The following is an 18,383-nucleotide window of genomic DNA, read 5'->3' as shown; positions in this document are numbered from 1 at the left end:
TGAAGAAAACAGCTCTAAGCATAGGTGTGTTTTATTGGTGACTCTGGACTCTGGAAGAGATTTTGGCACATTCAAAAGGATGCGGAAGCCGGAAGCCCTTAACGTCACTGCAGTGCTCCTCAGGAGGGGCCCACCTATTGACCCAAGAACTAAGGAAAGCCATTAGTAAAATCAAGTGATACTATTATCAGCCAAATTCTTGCACTGGAGTAGAATCCGTGGAGCTTCTGAGGCTGCCCTGTGGCTTCCCTGGAGGGCCTAGCCAAGTAGCATTTTCTTGTCAATTCAAATAACCCATGGATTCTGTGTGTGCAAACTTAAAAACCAGAATGGCAGAAACCCTGCACCCCACAGATATAGTGGGGGAGAGATGGAACATTTATGTGTCTCTGCTTATGGTATAGTAGGCAGGTCAGAGCACAGGCCTGGATGTAACCCCAGCCCTTCAGCTCCTGCAGCCAAATCACCCTCTATCCCTCAGTATCCACATCTGTAAATGGGACTAATAAACAGTAATCATACCTTCTGCATGGGCTGGATGTAAGGATCACAGGAGGGGCTCTTGTGGAGTATGCAGGACAGTGCATAGCCAGAGAAATACACCGAAAATGTTAGCTATTGTTATGTTACTGTTGAGCCTCGAGCAACATGGGTTTGAACTGGACAGGTCCACTTACATGTGGGTTTTTTTAATAAACACAATGTAGTACTATAAATGTATTTTCTCTTCTTTACAATTTTCTTAATAACATTTCCTTTTCTTTCCTGTACCTTATTGTAAGAACACAGTATATAATACATACAACGTGCAAAATATGTATCAGTCGATGGTTTATGTTATTGGTAAGTCTTCCAGTTATCAGTAGGCTATTGGTAGTTAAGTTTTGGGAGAGTCAAAAGTTATACATGAATATTCCCCCATGAGGGTGGGATGTCCTTAAGGGATGTTCACATTGTTCAAGGGTCCACTGTATATTATTAAATATTATTATCTGCAAACGATTAAATGCTTAAAATTCATGACATTTAAATAAATGTGCCATGAGTACTTTATGAGAATAGTTTTTCTGTATTGCTCAAAGTTAAACATGATCCCTGTCAGACATAGGATAAGGCTGAGGCCCCATTTTTTGGGTTTTCACTGAGGTGACAATAGTGGTGTGACCCCCACCTTCCAGTTTGAGGCTCTACCCAGTAGCTCAAACTTCCTTCCTTTCACCCTGACTTCACTCCACTTTGTCTTTTCAAAATGGGGGTGCTTTGTCCACTCCCACTTTGTCATGACCTCCAGGCCTGTCTTAGGTTGGCTTCCCCAGAAAGCAGACTTTGAGTGCAAATAACTCATCAAGTCAGTGCTCCCAGAGGTAACCTTAAGGGAGTAGGGGCATCAGAACAGGGGAAATAAGGAGGCCACACAAGGGTGAGGTCTCAGCAGTTCCACAGAGGCCAGCTTTAGACTGACCCTGCAGGGGGACCTGGAGCATATGATTTGTCCCCACCTGAGGGGAAGGGAGCCTGGGGTACAGACAGGTAAGTGGGCATGGCTCTGTTCACCATCATTCCTGGTGATCTACTTGGGAGAAGTTGTGTTTCCCATTGGCCACAATTCCCCCGGATCTGTGGGTCTGGAGACACTAATTTCCAGAAGAGAGACCACACTTCAGCAAGAAACATGGAAAGAGTTCCACTAAACCAAAATCTATGTAACCACTTGGTCATTTGGGGGCCTCGCATACTGGGAAACCATTGGGCAAAGAAAGGAGCTGCCATCCTGGCAGGAATAATTAAGGGAAGTCTCTGTCCCTCTACCATGGGCCAGGCAGGAGTAGGTGTGGAACTCTGGGCAGCTCCAGGTTACTTCCATGCCCAGTGTAACTATGACCTGACAATTCTAGCAGGCACCGCCATGGTAACCAGGGACTCAGACTCCTCGAGGATGAAGGACCGGGTCACCCTGCCAGGGAACAACCAGTACCAGTGCCACCTAGCTAAAGGTGAGGGGTAGAGGAGGGCTATGAGAAGATCAATTTCTTCTCCAAACCAGCTGCAGCAGGTGAGGACCGTAACTTATCCGACCAACCCTCCTCTTGTAAGTTTTCCCATAAACTGTGGTCAATCTCCATCATGGAGACTCTGAATTTGAATGTGGGATGCTAGCGGGCGATGTCTATGCTCCGCCAGGTCCTCTTAGAGTCCTTTTTGTGGTTTTTGTTCACTCCTGGCTTCATTGTGCTTTTGCTTCCCAGTTCCATTCCTGACACCAACCGTCTTAGGTCAGGCCCTCGAAGCAGGCCCCAGGTGAGGATTTGTATGCACACGATACAAGGATACTGGCAGGGAATGGCAGGTGCAAGGCAGGACTGGGGAGGAATGCAGGCCAAGGCTCCCAGAGGGTGGCCTCAGCCTGACCCCATGGGCTGTAAGTGTGCTCTGGGCCCTCCCTCCACGCAGCTAAGGCAGCTCCAGAGCCCTGAGGACCATGCCAGAAGGAACCACAGGGCTCGCTTTGAAGCAAAAGCGTACCAAGGCCTGGGAGCACAAGACATGGTAAGAAGGATCGGAGGGGTGAGTGTGGGTGGGGCACTGGCATTTTCTGCTACCAGCTTTACTACAGAAATGCTTTTGGAGTCGCTTTGCTCTCACAGTAAGAATGAATTCAGGCCCCAAACAGAGAACCAAGAGGGCACAAGTCTGTTTATACAAAACAGAAGGCACACGTACCCAGCCTTGCCTCTGAGGGCCAGGGTGCTCGGGAAGGGGGATACCCAGTCCTGCCTTCCAGAACATCCCCTTTGGCTGTGGAGAGAAGCCACCTGTGGACTTTTTAAACCCCAGGCCAGTAAGCCCCCAGGCGGCCTATTAGTACAGGGCAGAAGGGAAGTACGTGACCCCGGAGATTACAGACTGGCAAGGTCCCTCGGAACCCAAGAGGTGAAAAAAATAAATCAAAATAGAAAACTGGCATTGACAAGTTCAAGACACAATTTGCTTCTTCAAATTACACTTCCTTAAGTTTTGCTTGGGCTCGAAGTTGTTTTCAAGCCAGGCAGATTTCCAAGGGTCAAAAGCTGTTTTGAGAGCAACCACATTCATTGGTTAATTTGCTGTCTTTCTTTCAGTACACATTTAGGGAAGGTCTGCTCTGTAAACAGACATTGGGCTGAGCACAGGGTTCGTGAAAAATAGGCACTGGCCCTGCCTTTATGGGGTTGATGATGGTTTAGCAGGGAGATAACTGCTAAATGAATAAATACATACACGGTATGGAAGTACAAACGGGGATGAGCGTCTTGAAGGAAAAGTGTGGAATGCCACGAGAGGGAATAACGGGGTGACCTAAAACTGATTGGTCAGCAAGGACCACCCTGAAGAAGCTGCATGTAAGTTGAGGCCTGAAGGATGAGTGGGAGTTCAACCATAGCAAGAAAGGAGGTTAGGTGTTGGGTGGGGTGGCCCTCCCAGAAAGAAACAGCCTGCACTAAGACCTGAAGTTGGGAAAGATAGGGGCTGACCTGAGGATCAAACCAACCAGAGCAAGCAAGAGAAAAAGAAAACACCCCAATTCCCCCAAAGGACCCAAGCAAAAGCTTGAGTGGATTTCTGTGCGAGTACAGTGGGGGTGGGGTTTCGGGACGGGAATGGGAGCCCCCAAACCCCAAGCTCTGGGTCAGACTTAAATCAGACAGAAATAAAGACAAGGCCTAATAGTCTTGGCTCACAGGGCCCTGCCCGGCCCAGGGGTGCCATGCACACTGCAGTCTCTGTGAAAAGGGCCTCATAGGAAGCGTGTTGTGCCCCAGTCATAATGTCAGTTTGGAAACGGAGCTCATGGGAAAGAGGCTCTTTGGAAATCACTGGGGAGAAAAGAAGGGAGAGCTTACCAGTTGAATTTTTATTTTCAGAAGAAGCTGGAGGCAAGTGAGGCAGGACAGCAGAAATCACACACATGAGATGTGTTGAGAAGAAGAGATTTTTTTCCTACAACGAAAAATATTTGTGAAACTTTCTGCTAGGTAGATAATATGGAGTCAAATAGGCAAGGCCCTACCCTCATAAAGCTTGTGGTCTAATGAAGGAGAAGAGACATTCATTTCTTTTTTTTTTTTTTAATTTTTTTTAATGTTTATTTATTTTTGAGAGACAGAGAGAAGAAGCAGGGGAGGGGCAGAGAGAGAGGGAGACACAGAATCAGAAGCAGGCTCCAGGCTCTGAGCTGTCCACACAGAGCCCAATATGGGTCTCCATATCACGAGCTGCAAGATCATGACCTGAGCCAAACTCAAATGCTTAACGAACTGAGCCACCCAGGTGCCCCTAATTTCAATAATATAAAAACAAATATGGAATTGTCATTTGAGCAGCTGCAAGAAGGAGAGGCCCATGGCAGATGGGGTGGTTGGGTGTATGTCAGGACAGCTTCCCTGAGGATGTCGGATTCAGGTGAAGATCTTAAGGTTGAGCAAAGGTTATTTCAGTGAAAGGAGTGGAATAGGGGCAGGGTGAGAACATTCTAGACATTGGAAAGGACATAAGCGAAGGCACTGCTGTGGGACATCTGAGAAAATAGAAGAAACCTGGTGACCGGGGCACCGAGAACATAAGAACAAGGAGAAATAATAACAGGGTTTAAGGTAGGAATTAGACTTGGATTCTAAAAACGTATCCTATATGTTCCTGGAAGATGGAATTGAGAGGGCAGGAGAGCAAGCAGGGAGACCAGGTAGAGAGCTCTCAGAGGGGTGCACATGACAGCTCAAGGGGGGGCTAGGCCAGGGTGATGGACACAGGGCTACAGAGAATGGGATAGGTTCAAAACATATTTAGATGTATATTGGGCAGGAATTTGTGATAGGGTGAATGTGGGGGCTTTATAAGGGATGATAGGGAGAGAGGTGTGAGGTTTCTACCTGGGGAATTGGGGGGATGCTGGGGCCTTTCACCAAGTTAGGGAGCCCTCAAAAAGATCCAGGTACGGGATGGAAGGTCTGATTTTAGACATTTTAGACAGATAAAGTTGGAGGCACCCTTGAGACCCCCAGGTGGAAGCCACAGGATGAATAGATCTGAACCTCATGGGAGAGGCCTGGAATAGTAATATCAGTTCGGAAGTGACTGGTGTATGAGGGTTATTGAGGACTTGGGTATGAATGAGGCCACATAGGCAGAATATGAAAGTATGAATGTGTACAGAGATGTGGCTTTGTTGGTCAAATATGTTTGAATGTTGAGTTAAATATAATTAAACTGATTTCTTTCCTGCAGGAACTCTTGGGGCAGTGGGGCATGGCGGGGGGTGGGGGGCTGGGGACTTTAAAAGGCTAATGAGTGTTTGTATTTCTGGAAGGGATAAAAAGGACTAATGAACACTGGGAATCTCTAAATGCAGAGATACCTTGGAGCACCTGTGTGGCTCAGTTGGTTAAGTATCTGACTTCGGCTCAGGTCATGATCTCATAGCTTGTGAGTTCGAGCCCCACCTCAGGCTCTGTGCTGACACTCAGAGCCTGGAGCCTGCTTCAGATCCTGTGTCTATCCCTCTCTCTCTGACCCTCCCCCGCTCATGCTCTGTCTCTCTCTCTCTCTCTCTCAAAAATAAATAAAAACATTTAAAAAAATTAAATGCAGAGATACCTTAATTCAGAGATCCCTGAACTTTTTTGGCCACAGAATCCTCCTATCACAGGGCATCTTACTGATAGAAAGAAAAATCTTTCTGACAGTAGAGTATGGTAACCAGAGCACTATCTTTTTTTTCCTTTGTGAATAAAACCAATAGCAATACCTCACATTTAAATAGTGTGTCACACTTGACTAAGTGCTTTCATATCACTTCTTATTCAACTCCCAAAATAAGCTTCTTGGGGTGGTCTCAGGATCCCTACTCACAGATGAGGTTCAGCTACGTTAAATGGCATGCCCAATGCCCAGTGTCTCACAGTTGGTCAGGGGAAGACCTGGAACCAAAGCTGGGACAACCAGGTCACTGAGTCCAACATCATGTTCAGTTTTATGACCTTGGCTGCTCCCACATGAAAACACATGGTCTTTAACAATATTATTAATTTAATAGTTGTGAGGCTGATGCTTGGATCCTCTGAGACTTCATCTGGTAGCTGCAAAGCCTATGCTTCTGATCAGGTTGCTGGCCTGCTTCCTCTTAATAACCTAAGAATGGCTACACTGAGTCAGACCTAAGGTCCGTTGTCAGTGGAAGCACATGATTGTCCTCATGAGGTCAAGTTTAAAGGCCAGAGCCATACCCCAAGCATCCTGGCTTCTCTTTAATAGTCAAGTATGGATCTAACACCCACAAGTTTATCTAAAACTTACAAAAGCCTATTTATTGTCTTAATCTTGTATCACCACTTGAGATAATGAGGTCTCTAAGTTCATCCTTCCTGCTATAAAACCTTTTGTTAATCTTTTATACGTTGATTGAATATTAGGCTGCTGGAAGAACTAAATTTCTCAAAGAGGGAGGATTATACTTAGAGATAAGACAAGCCAAGACTACTTTCTAACATGAGCACAGGACTCCTCTTTTCATAACATGAAATATATGTTCCTATTAGTGATGTCCTTAAGTGACATCTGGGAATTACTCTTTGCTCAGCTATTCTCTCAACAGAGAGAATTCTCTCAACTCCTCTTCCTGGCAAAGGTCTGTGCCAGCTATAGTGGGGGAACATAGAACATATTCCCCAATAAGGAATTTTTGCTTTCTTTAATATATAAATTTTTATTGAATTATATATTCAGAAAGGTACACAAATCATACATTTCACAAAATATGCTCATGTAACCACCACCTACATCAGGAAATAGAACATTATCAGCTCCCCATACCTGGCCCCCCTCCCCTCCTTCCTATGGATAACCAGGGTTCCAACCATGTATCAGTTTCCTATTACTGCTGTAACAAATTAGCACAAACTTAGTGGCTTGAAACAATATTCTCTTATAGCTCCGGAGAACAGAAATCCCAAATCAGTCTCACTGAGCTCAAATCAAGATGTTGGCAGGGCTGATTCCTTCCAGAGGCTCTCTGGAGAGAACATCCTTGTCTTTTCCAGCTTCTGGAGGCCCCCTCTACATTGCCTGACTTATGGCCCTCTTCCTACATTTTCAAAGCCAGCATCATAGCATTTCTTCTCTGACTCTGATCCTTCTGCTTTCCTCTTATTAGGATCCTTATCATTAGATTAGGTCTACTTGGATAATCAAGGTAAATCTCCCTATCTTGAAACCTTTAATTTAATCACAGCTACAAAATCTCTTTTACTATATACACAGTAATATATCCCAGGGTTCAGGGGATTAGGACAGAGATAGGTTGGGGGGGCACTATTTAGCCTACCTCAGACCATAAAACCATAGATTCATTTTTCCTATTTTGAACTTTAAGTAAATAGAATCATATACCCTTTTAATGATGTCTTTTTTTTTTTTTTTTTTTTTAGTTTAGTTTATTTATTTTGAGAGAGAGGGCGAGAGAGTACAAGAGAGGGGAGAGGCAGAGAGAAAGAAGGAGAGAGAGAATCTCAAGCAGGCTCCACACTGCCAGCATGGAGCCCAATGCAGGGCTCAAACCCATGAACCGTGAGACCATGACCTGAGCCAAAATCAAGATGCTTAACCAACTGAGCCACACAGGTACCCCTTTAATGATGTCTTTTGATTTCAAAAAGTTTTAAGTTTTAGAGTAGTCTAATTTATCAGTCTTAGTGCTTTTGTGTCTCTTGAAAGAAATATTTGCCTACCTACCCCAAATAATGAAGATACTCTATGTTTCCTCTAGTTGCTATATTATTTTACCTATGGCATTAAAACCTACAGTCCATCTAGAATTGGTTTTTGTGAATGGTGTGAGTTCATTATTGAGGTTCATTTTGCCTCATATGAATCTATATGGATTCTCATATGATCCAGTATGATTTTGAAAAGACTGCCTTCCCCTCCTGGTCTGAATTACCATTTTTATCTTAAACATCTGTTTAGCACCATACTACACTATCTCAATCACTGTAGCTTTTAAATAAAACTAGATAACTACTGGTACAAGTTATCCAACTTTGTCATTCAATATTATCTTGGCCCTTCCTGGCCTTCTGCACTGTCATATACATTTTAAAATCAGTTTATCAATTTCTGGGAATTTGACTGGGGCTGCACTGAATCTGTAAATTATGTGGGAGAGCATGTTTATAATACCTAGTCCCCTAGTCCTTGAACATTTATTTGGGTCTTCTTTAACTTAGTTCAATGACATGTTATTCTTTTTGCACGAAGGTGGTTGTACATCTTCCACTGATTTTTAGGTGTTTAATATTTTAATTATTTTTTTATTGTTTATTTATTTTTGAAAATGAGAGAGACAGAGCACAAGCAGGGGAGGGGAAGAGACAGAGGGAGACACAGAATCCAAAGCAGACTTCAGGCCCTGAATTATCAGAACAGAGCCCGACACGGGACTTGAACCCACAGACTGTAAGATCATGACCAGAGCCGAAGTGGGATGCACAACCAACTGAGCCACCCAGGCGCCCCTGTTGTTATTATAATGATGTATTATCACTTAAAATTTTTATTTTCTGATTTAGTACATAGAATATAATTGATTTTTTATATTGATCTTGCATTCAGCTACCTGGCTAAGTTCATTTGCTAATTTATTTAATATGTAGGTTCTTTTGGATCTTCTCTCTATAGCTATGTCTATATAAATAATATGTTTTACATACATACTCATATATATTTCTGTATATTATCCATGATGCTGATGAATAATGGCAGTTTTATTTCTTTCTTTCTCTTTCCCACACCAATTTCTTTTTCTTGCCTTATTGCATTAGCTGTGAGCCTCCAGTCTAATTCTGAATAGGTGTGATAACAGACATCTTTGTCTCATTTCCAAATGAGATGTTTGCTGTAGGATTATTTAGAGATGCCCTTTATAGGAGGCAGGAAATTCTTTGTATTTCTAGTTTGCTAAGAATTTATTTTTAATCATAAATGAATATTGAATTTTTTAAATGTTTTTTCTGTGTCTTTTTGAGACAATCATAAGGTTTTCCCTTTTATTCTGTTCATGTGATTAATTACATTGAGCTATCTTGACTTTTTATTTTGAAATAATTTTACACTTATGGAAGAGTTGCAAAAATAATAGAGTTTCCATATATCCTTCACCCAACTTCCCTAATGCTCATTTTATATAACCATAGGACAATTGTCAAAACTTAAATAACATTGGTACAATACTTTTAATTATACTATATACTTAGTTGGATTTTACTTGTTTTTCCACTAACGTTCCTTTTCTATTTCACAATGCCATGTTGCATTTTGTGGCATCTCATTAGTCTGCTCTAATCTTTGACAGTTCTTCAGTCCTTCCTTGTCTTTCACGACTTTGACAATTTTGAAGAGAATTGGTCAGGTATTTTGTTAGACTATCCTTTATTTTTATTTTTTTTAAATTTTTTAATGTTTATTTATTCTTGACAGAGAGAGAGAGAGAGAGCATGAGCAGGGGAGAGGACAGAGAGAGAGAGGGAGACACAGAATCAGAAGCAGTCTCCAGGCTCTGCGCGGTCAGCACAGAGCCTGACGCGGGGCTCGAACTCACAGACCGTGAGATCATGACCTGAGCTGAAGTTGGATGCTCAACCGACTGAGCCACCCAGGTGCCCCTTGTTAGACTATCCTTTAATTTAGGTTTGTCTGATGTCTTCTCAGGGTTAGATTGAAGACTTTCATTTTTTAGCAATATACAACAGAGGTGATATGCTCTTCCCAGTACATGACCCCAGGGGATGCATGATATGTCTTCTTACTGGCGATGGTAACCTTGATCACTTGGTTAAAGTGGTATCTGCCAGTGTTCATTGAATTTTAAATGTTAAACCTTCCTTATGTTTTCAGAATAAACTCAAATTGGTTACATTTTTTCATATATTTTAGGCTAATATTTTGAAAGAATGTATGTTTCTATGCTTATAACAAAGTTTGGACTGTAATTTTCCTTTTCTGAAGATCTTTGTCAGGATTTAAGGTTAAGTTGGCTTCATAAAACAAGGTAGTAATTGTTACCTCTTTATTCTCTAGGAGAGTTTATGGTTTATGTAAGATTGTTGCTATTTCTTCCTTAAATTCTTGAAGAAATCACTAATGAAGTTATGTGGGGGCTGGAGTTTTCCTTGAGGAAGGAAAGGTTTTAAATTATAGATTTGATATATATAGGACTAGATTTCTATTTACCCTTGTCTCAGGTTTACTAGTGTCCTTTTTCACATTTATTTATTGTTGAGAGACACAGTGCAAGCAGGGGAGGGGCAGAGAGAGAGGGAGACACAGAATCTGAAACAGGCTTCAGGCTCTGAGCTGTCAGCACAGAGCCCGAAGCGGGGCTCGAACTCACAGACAGCGAGATCATGACCTGAGCCGAAGTCGGACGCTTAACCGACTGAGCCACCCAGGCGCCCCACTAGTGTCCTTTTTCACACTTATTTATTGTTCAGAGACAAAGAGAGACAGAGCGCAAGCAGGGGAGGGGCAGAGAGAGAGGGAGACACAGAATCCGAAGCAGGCTCCAAGCTCTGAGCTGTCAGCACAGAGCCTGACATGGGGCTCGAACCCACAAAGCATGAGATCATGACCTGAGCCGAAGCTGGACACTCAACTGACTGAGCCACCCAGGCACCCTAAAGTGTCCTTTTTGAAGAATTTATTTCCTATTTTCAAATGTGTTGGCAGAAAACTTTTCAAGATATCCTCATAGTCTTTTTTTTTGGTGGGCTCCATGCCCAACATGGGGCTCAAACTCAGGACTCCCGAGATCAAGAGTTGGCATGCTCCACCAACTGAGACTGCCTTGTGCCCCTCCTCGGATTCTCTTGTAAATGTATTACTGTGGCGAGGTGCTCTTTTTCATTCCTGATATTGATACTTTGTTTCCCATTTTTTTCTCAACTATTCTTGGTAGAGGTTTATCTATATTAATTGATCTTTTTGTAGAACCAACTTTTGGGTTTGTTGATTCTCTCATTGTACATTTGTTTACTATTTCATTAATTTTCTGCTTTTATCTTTCTTATGTTTCTACTTCCTTGGGTTTAATTAGCTGAGTTCCCCCTTCCCCCTCCATTTCTTGAGATAGATTCTTATATAACTGATTTTTAGCTTTTCTTCACCATTTGCATTTAAAGGTACAAATTGCCGTCTCTACCCAAGCACAGCTTGAACCGGGTCCCACCTGTTTTGATATATTTTTATTATCATTTAGTCAAAATGTTTTTTCTCATTTTTCTTTGACCCACAGATTATTTAGAAGTTTATTTTCTGAAATTGTGAGGATCTTTCTAGGTATTTCTTGCTATTGATTTCTAGCTGACTTTTACTCTGGTCATAGATACATAAATTGTCCCAAAGAAAACAAATGGAAAAAATACTTACCATTCATTTTACGAGGGCAATTTAACCTTAATACCAAAACCTGACAAAGATATTATAAGGGGGGGTGGGGAGGGAAGGAAAGGAAAAGATTATTTAAATCTTCTGAGATGTGTTGAGATTTGTTTACGAATCAGCATACAGCCAATTTTGGTAAATGTACCATGTGTAATCAAAACTTTAAAACTGTATCCTGCAGTTGTGTGCAGCATTCTATACATAATAAGTAGATCACATATGCATTTGTTAATTGTATTATTCAAATTCCTTATATCCCTATAGTTGGTTTTTGTCTTCTGCTGCTTCTTCTAAAAGTTAACGAGAGAAGTGAAAGGTGTATTAAAATGTGCCATTTTGGGGGCGCCTGGCTGGCTCAGTCAGTAGAGCATGTGACTCTTGATCTCAGGGTCATGGTTTTGAGCCCCACAGTGGGCATGGACATTACTTTAAAAAAAAAAAAAAACACTTTTATTTAAAAAGTTCCATTTTTCCTTTTAGTTCTGTCAATTATTACATTATAAAATTTGAGGATGTGTTATTAGGTACAATGAAGAATTGCTATATCCTTCAGATGGACTGACATTTTTATCCTTATGAAATGTACTACTTTATTTCTTGTAAAGCTTCTTGCCTTAAACAGTGTCTGATATTAGTATAAACACCAGTTTTCTTTTAGTTAGAAATATATTTCTTACTCCTTTTACTTTTATTCTTTCTGTATGCTTATATTTGGGTGTAGGGGTATGTTTATTTTTAATCCAGTCTCACAATGTTTATCTTTTAATTAGAACTCTTAGTTTACATTTAATACACTTACTGACATATTTGGATATAAATCTTTGATGTTTTTTTCTCAAAAAAATTTTTTTAATGTTTATTTATTTTTGAGAGGGGGAAGGGCAGAGAGAAAGGGAGACACAGAATCTGAAACAGGCTCCAGGCTCTGTGCCGCTCGAACTCACGAATGAGGAGATCGTGACCTGAGCCGAAGTCGGGTGCTTAACCAACTGAGCCACTCAGGTGTCCCAAATCTACCATGTTTTAATTTTTTAGTTGTTACAATTGTTCTGTTTTCTTTTCCCCTTTCTTAACTTCTTTGGAATAAAATATTTATTATTATTATTTCATTTCCCTCTTCTACGAACTAGTCATTGATTCTTTTATCATGTTTATTGGTTAGCCTAGACCTAAAGATTACAACATGCATCCTTGACTTATTAAAGTCCAATTAGTATTTTTTTTCAATTCATGGATAAGGACATTGGAATACTTTAACTCCTTTTTCCACTTACATTTTGTGTATTGTTACATACTTTAATTCAACATATATTCTATACATATATATTTATACAGTCAATACTAATTTAGATTCCCTCATATGTCTACTCTTTACAGTGCTCTTTATCCCCTTCTTCATCTTCTTGCTTCCATTTGGAATTCTTTCCTTCTACCTGAAAAACTAGTTTTCCCACTAGTGTCTGTCAGTAAGCTCTAAATCATTTCAGTTGTTTGGCTGGTAATTTTTTCGATTTCATTTTTGAACGATTTGTTTTCATTTTTGAATGATACTTTCTCTGGGTATAGAATTTTTAGGTTAGTAGATATTTTCCTTTAGCCTTTGATTTTTGTTTATCCTTTTGAATATAACCTATTGACCACTATTTACCAATATTTACAATAAAGTAAACAATATATAGTTCGATAACATTCTGATGATTGTTTTTCCTGGTTTCTGCTGAACCAGGAACTCAAATACTGAGAAGATTGGGCCCGCATGTAAGGAATGAGCTGGGGTAAAGAAAACACATGCAGGTCAAGAATTTACAATACAGAAGTTTGTCCCTCCATTTATTCCAGCAGGTGCTAAACTGTCAACATTTCTAACCATCTGATTATGATTACGTTTCCATGAACAAAGTCTTAGACATTCCATAAATTGTGACCTTTTAGTCAATACCGCAGAGATTTCCACCTCTTGCAAAGGAATGATTCACCAGAAGGAAACTTTAAATGTCCACGTAACTAAGTTTTGCTTACCTAATTTAAACACACCAGGACTTGTCTAGTTTTCTCATGTGGGTGGGAGGTTGTTGGTAATGCTAAAATTTTTCTTTCAGGGATCTTGCAAATAAACTTGCATTTATATGACTATAGATATGGATATGGATTCTGATATGGCTACTTTTAAAGTGCCCAATTTAAATTGTTTATGGTATATTTAAATTGTCCAATTAATTATGAAATTTTAAAAGTTAAGGCCTGTTCAGGAAAAATTTCAATTTACTTTAAGTGATTTATATCTTAGGTTGCTGAAAATGACGGCATCCCAGAAACATGGGCTTATCCATGGTCATGAAATTCTGCTTTTGTTTGGGTGAATGTTTTTTTTTTTTTTTTTTACAAAGAAAACCATTTATGTATGTATTTTTATGTATACACTCACACACACCAAAAAAAACCAAATAAACAAAAAGTCCAGAATGGTCCTTAGGCATGTAGGAATTAAACACAAATTCTGGTTGAGTACCAACTATGAAGATTTCCCCCAGCATTAAGAAAAGGTGCTCTCTAATGCAGGGGAATAATATACCATGGTCTCAAATATTCTTTTCTGATAAAGGAAGCAACTATAGGAAGCTTTTATTTATTCAAAGTAACCAGTGCTAGAGATGCAAAAATATCTAACAACTCCCCCAAATGATATATCATTGAGCTTCATCTTCTAGACAAGAATGACAAGTTAATCTCTCTTCATAAAAAAGAATTACAATTTGGGGTGCCTGGGTGGCTCATAAAAAAGAATTACAATTTGGGGTGCCTGGGTGGCTCAGTCGGTTAAGCGTGGACTCTTGATTTTGACTTGGGTCATGATCCCACGGTTCATGAGATCAAGCCCTGCGTTGGGCTCTGCACGGGCCAGTGAGGGGCCTGCTTGGGATTCTCTCTCTGCTCTTCCCCCACTTGTTCTCTCTCTCTGTCTCAAAAGAAATGAACTTTAAAATAAAGAAAATGCAATTATAATTTGAAGATGCTTCATATTTGCCTCCTTTGCCAACACCGACTCTGCCTCCTGAATTTTTCCATTTCATGAGAAATGTGAATTCTCCACTGCTGTCTGCAGCACCAATTATTTGTTCAGGATCAAGACCTCTGGCAAAGCCTGTTGGTTTATCAGCAGCATCTCTTTTCTTCCTGGATTTGCCATCATCAGATTCACTGTTGGATAAAGAGTCTTTTTTTGTACCGTCTTTTTCTTTACCAGCTTTTTGAGAATTAGGAAATGCTTCAATTAACTCTGGACAATCTAAATTTTCTTCAAGCTCCCAAGTATTGTCAACATCTGTAAATCCCTTCCACTTCAGGAAATACTCCATCTTCCCATTTACTACTTTCTCCACCACAAATTCTTCCGGCTCTGCCTCTTCTACTTTACTCTTTCCTTTCTGTTTCTTTCCCACTTTTTGCAATGTAGTTTTATTAGAGGCCATTTTTTATTGCAGGCGTTCAGGTCTATTTTTCACTGCCTCTAGGCTGCTTCAGGTCTCAGGTCTGCAGCGTCACTGGCCCTGTGCACCTCAAACTCCAGACACATCCTTTCTTTTGGCCTTTTAAAGATATCATTTCATTATTTTTTGGCTTCCATTGTTTTTATTGAAAATTTGGCTGTCTTATTTTGTGCCCCTGAACAAAATGTGTTTTATTATTTTTTTTATACTAACTTCATTTACAGTTTTTGTCTTTAGTTGTTTTTTACCTATTTTACAACGATGGGTCTAGTTGTAACTTTCTTTGTATTTATCTGTGCCTCTATGTCTTTTATCAGTTTTTAAATCCTTAGATTATTTGCTCTTCAAATATTGTTTATGCTACACACTCTCTCTCCTTTTCTTCTAGGACTCTAATTACACAAATGTCTACACCGAATCCCATATATCTCCCAGTCTTTCTTTTTGGTATTTCTTTTTTTTTTTTTTTTAATTTTTTTTTTCAACGTTTATTTATTTTTGGAACAGAGAGAGACAGAGCATGAACGGGGGAGGGGCAGAGAGAGAGGGAGACACAGAATCGGAAACAGGCTCCAGGCTCTGAGCCATCAGCCCAGAGCCTGACGCGGGGCTCGAACTCCCGGACCGCGAGATCGTGACCTGGCTGAAGTGGGACGCCTAACCGACTGCGCCACCCAGGCGCCCCACTTTTTGGTATTTCTTAAAAATCTTATCCTGCTGTAATTGTAGTGAAGTCCACATATTTTTTTCTAGTCTATATTCAAGTTCATGAATCATCTCTTCAGTTGAGTCTAATCTGCTTTGAAATCTTTCCTCTGAGTTCTTAATTTCAATCCTAGAAGTTTTATTAGATTATTCTTAAAATATATTCAACATATCTGTTTAAATTACAACATTTTTTTTCTTTTGGTTTTCAGTCATTTGTTCCTAGCTCCTGTTATGCCTGGTGTTGTTGTTATTGTTATCATCTATTTGTTTAATGCCAGACACCATATGAAAAATGTAGCGATAATTTGAGAGCCTGGATGATGTCATATTTCTCTGAAGAGGATTTGCTTTGCTTCTGGCAGGCAGCTAGCAAGGAGTATAACTTCTTAGTCTAATCGGAGATTGGTTTGATTCATACCTGAGTTACAGTCTCTGTGAGTGCTCGTCTATTTTCGGGCTAGCTTTATTACCAGGGTGTAGTCCCTCAAGGTTCCCAGCTGAAGACTGGGCTGTTTACCAGACCCCCTCCTTTTGGAAAGCTCTGAATCCCAATTTTTGTCTCCCTACCCCTGTAAGACTGCCAACAGTCCTGTTCAGCTGCTCAGCTTCTCTGTACTTAACTTATTCAGAATCATCAAATGTCTCTTGGGAGAAAGTAGCTGCATATATTAAGCTGCTCACCTCTCTTTATTTCCTTTTTCTCTAATACCTCAGACTCTGTCTTATATCTCTCCAATGCTTTCAAATAGATGTTTCTCACTTTTAATAAAATCTAGGGGTGCCTTGGTGGCTCAGTTGGTTAATCTTAAGTCCAGCGTCAGCTCAGGTCATGATCTCCCGGTTTGTCAGTTTGAGCCTTGCATCAGGGTCTCTGTTGTCAGTGCAGAGCACACTTCAGATCCTCTGTCCCCCTCTCTCTGCGCCCCCCCCCCCCCCCCCGCCCCGCAACTCGTGCTCTCTCTCTCAAAAATGAATAAACATTTAAAAACAAAATCTGGGTTTTTCTAGTTGTTCTCATGTGGAGCATTGATCTGATACAAGCTAGTCCATAATAACTAGAAGCAGAAGTCTTCCCCTAATGGGTTTATAACTAGTACTGTTCCATATTATCATCCTTGGTTCCTGTCCTTGAGGAAATTTGCTTCAGTCCTGGTTGCTATAATGAAAAATATCAGGACAACAAGAAAAAAAAATTGATGCCTTTGATTTTGAATATTATTTTTTCAAGCACATCTTATAACATCAACAATAATAACTGACAATTATTGGGTGTTTGTTTTGGGCCAGGAAATGTCCTAGTATGTTACATGTATGAATTCATTTAATGGGATACAGTGAGAGTCCAGTGCTATACATATTCATCAATCATAGAATTTGACCAAGGGGGGACCTGGGTAAAAGATGACATATAATTCACAAACACAACACAACAATTCAACAAACACAGCCAAGGACCAACTAAGAAAAAAGTTTAGATGTTATCTAGGCAATCAGATGACAAGGAATGCACACACAAAATGGTAAGGTACAAGCCTCAAACTATTTCCCCACTAGTCTTTTTCTAGTGGGAAATACTAACAAAGTTAGTTTATAGCAAAAGACTAATAATGAACAAGGATATTTTCCACTTGTGTGCTCCCTGGTGGAGGTGATAGGGAAGAAGTAACAGGAGAAGAGAGAACAACCAAGATCTTATGTCAACTGTCCCTGGGTGTCAAGAATCAGTTTTATTTGCATTCAATAGACATCAAATAATTGCAGGTTTAGGTCACAGAAATGAGTTGGGTGACCAATATAAGAATGGGATGGTGGTGATAGGGTATTAATGGCCCAAGACCCTGCCAAGGAGAAGTGAAAGGGATATTTAGGCTATTTGCCCAAAAACCAGAAATGTACACCCAACACCGTGTTCTGGCATGGCAGAACATGGCAACCTCACTCCCAACTTCAGCTCTCAGCCAGACACCCTCTAGGGCCTAGTACTCCTCACCCCTTTGTATCCTTGAGCCTAGGTGATAAACAATATGGGCCTCCTTCCTGCTGTTGGATGAAATTCTATTTAGCATCCTCTGCACTCCAAAGAATTTTATTTCCACCATTGGAAGCAGTCTGAGGTGGGTAACACAGAAGTTGTAGAATAAGCCTCCCTTGGTTCAAGTTGTGGCTCTTACTGTCACTTAGGTGACTTTGGGAAAATTATTTAACCTCTCTGAGCCTCAATGTCCTCATTGTGAAATGGAGATGATAATAATAATCAAGATGCTATGGGATAATGCTAGTGAAGTGCTTGGCCAAAACCAGGCCAAACCAAAACAAAACAAAACAAAAGCAAAATAAAGGTTAGGTATGGCCATTATTTAACTTAATTTAGGGTCCTGGAGTGGGTAGGAAGGTCTTAGACTATTGTCATAGGATTCCTCATTTGAGAGGCAGCCTCGGAGTGTTGTGGGAGGGGAAGAAGTGGAAAACGGGAGATTCCTTGGTTCTATGGGGGAGCAGGAGTTTACTCCAACAGCGATGGTGCTCCTAAGGCTGGTTTCCAGAATTTTGTGGGGAAATGTTGCACAAATGTATGAATATGGGAAGCCATTAGCCAGGTTTCCTATTTTCACTTCTCCCTCAGAAGAAACTGGTTCTATTTTAGAGACATCACAGGTCTCATCTTCCCTTCACCGCCACCCTCCTCCCCCCCACCCCCAGGAATACTGAGGCTCCCAT

At 40.7% G+C, this 18,383-nt stretch overlaps 1 long non-coding RNA gene and 1 pseudogene across 2 annotated transcripts in view; one reads left to right on the top strand and one right to left on the bottom strand.

Annotated features, from left to right (window-relative positions):
- Positions 1 to 1,904: 1,904 nt before the first annotated feature.
- LOC147581137 (uncharacterized) overlaps positions 1,905 to 18,383 on the top strand; it is a 50,108-nt gene continuing 33,629 nt past the window's right edge. The window contains exons 1-2 of one of the 2 annotated variants that reach the window (XR_015251456.1): positions 1,905 to 2,053; positions 2,452 to 2,547. This is a non-coding gene — a long non-coding RNA (uncharacterized LOC147581137). The remainder of the gene's footprint in view (positions 2,054 to 2,451; positions 2,548 to 18,383) is intronic. The other variant, XR_015251457.1, reaches the window with a different exon arrangement.
- Positions 9,692 to 18,375, bottom strand: LOC112862462 (chromobox protein homolog 3-like; annotated as a pseudogene).

The sequence above is a fragment of the Puma concolor genome, chromosome B2, assembly GCF_028749965.1.
Source record: "Puma concolor isolate L17-30 chromosome B2, mPumCon1.1.hap2, whole genome shotgun sequence".
In the NCBI taxonomy this organism is placed as follows: domain Eukaryota; kingdom Metazoa; phylum Chordata; class Mammalia; order Carnivora; family Felidae; genus Puma; species Puma concolor.
This window is presented reverse-complemented; position numbering and strand designations above follow the sequence as displayed.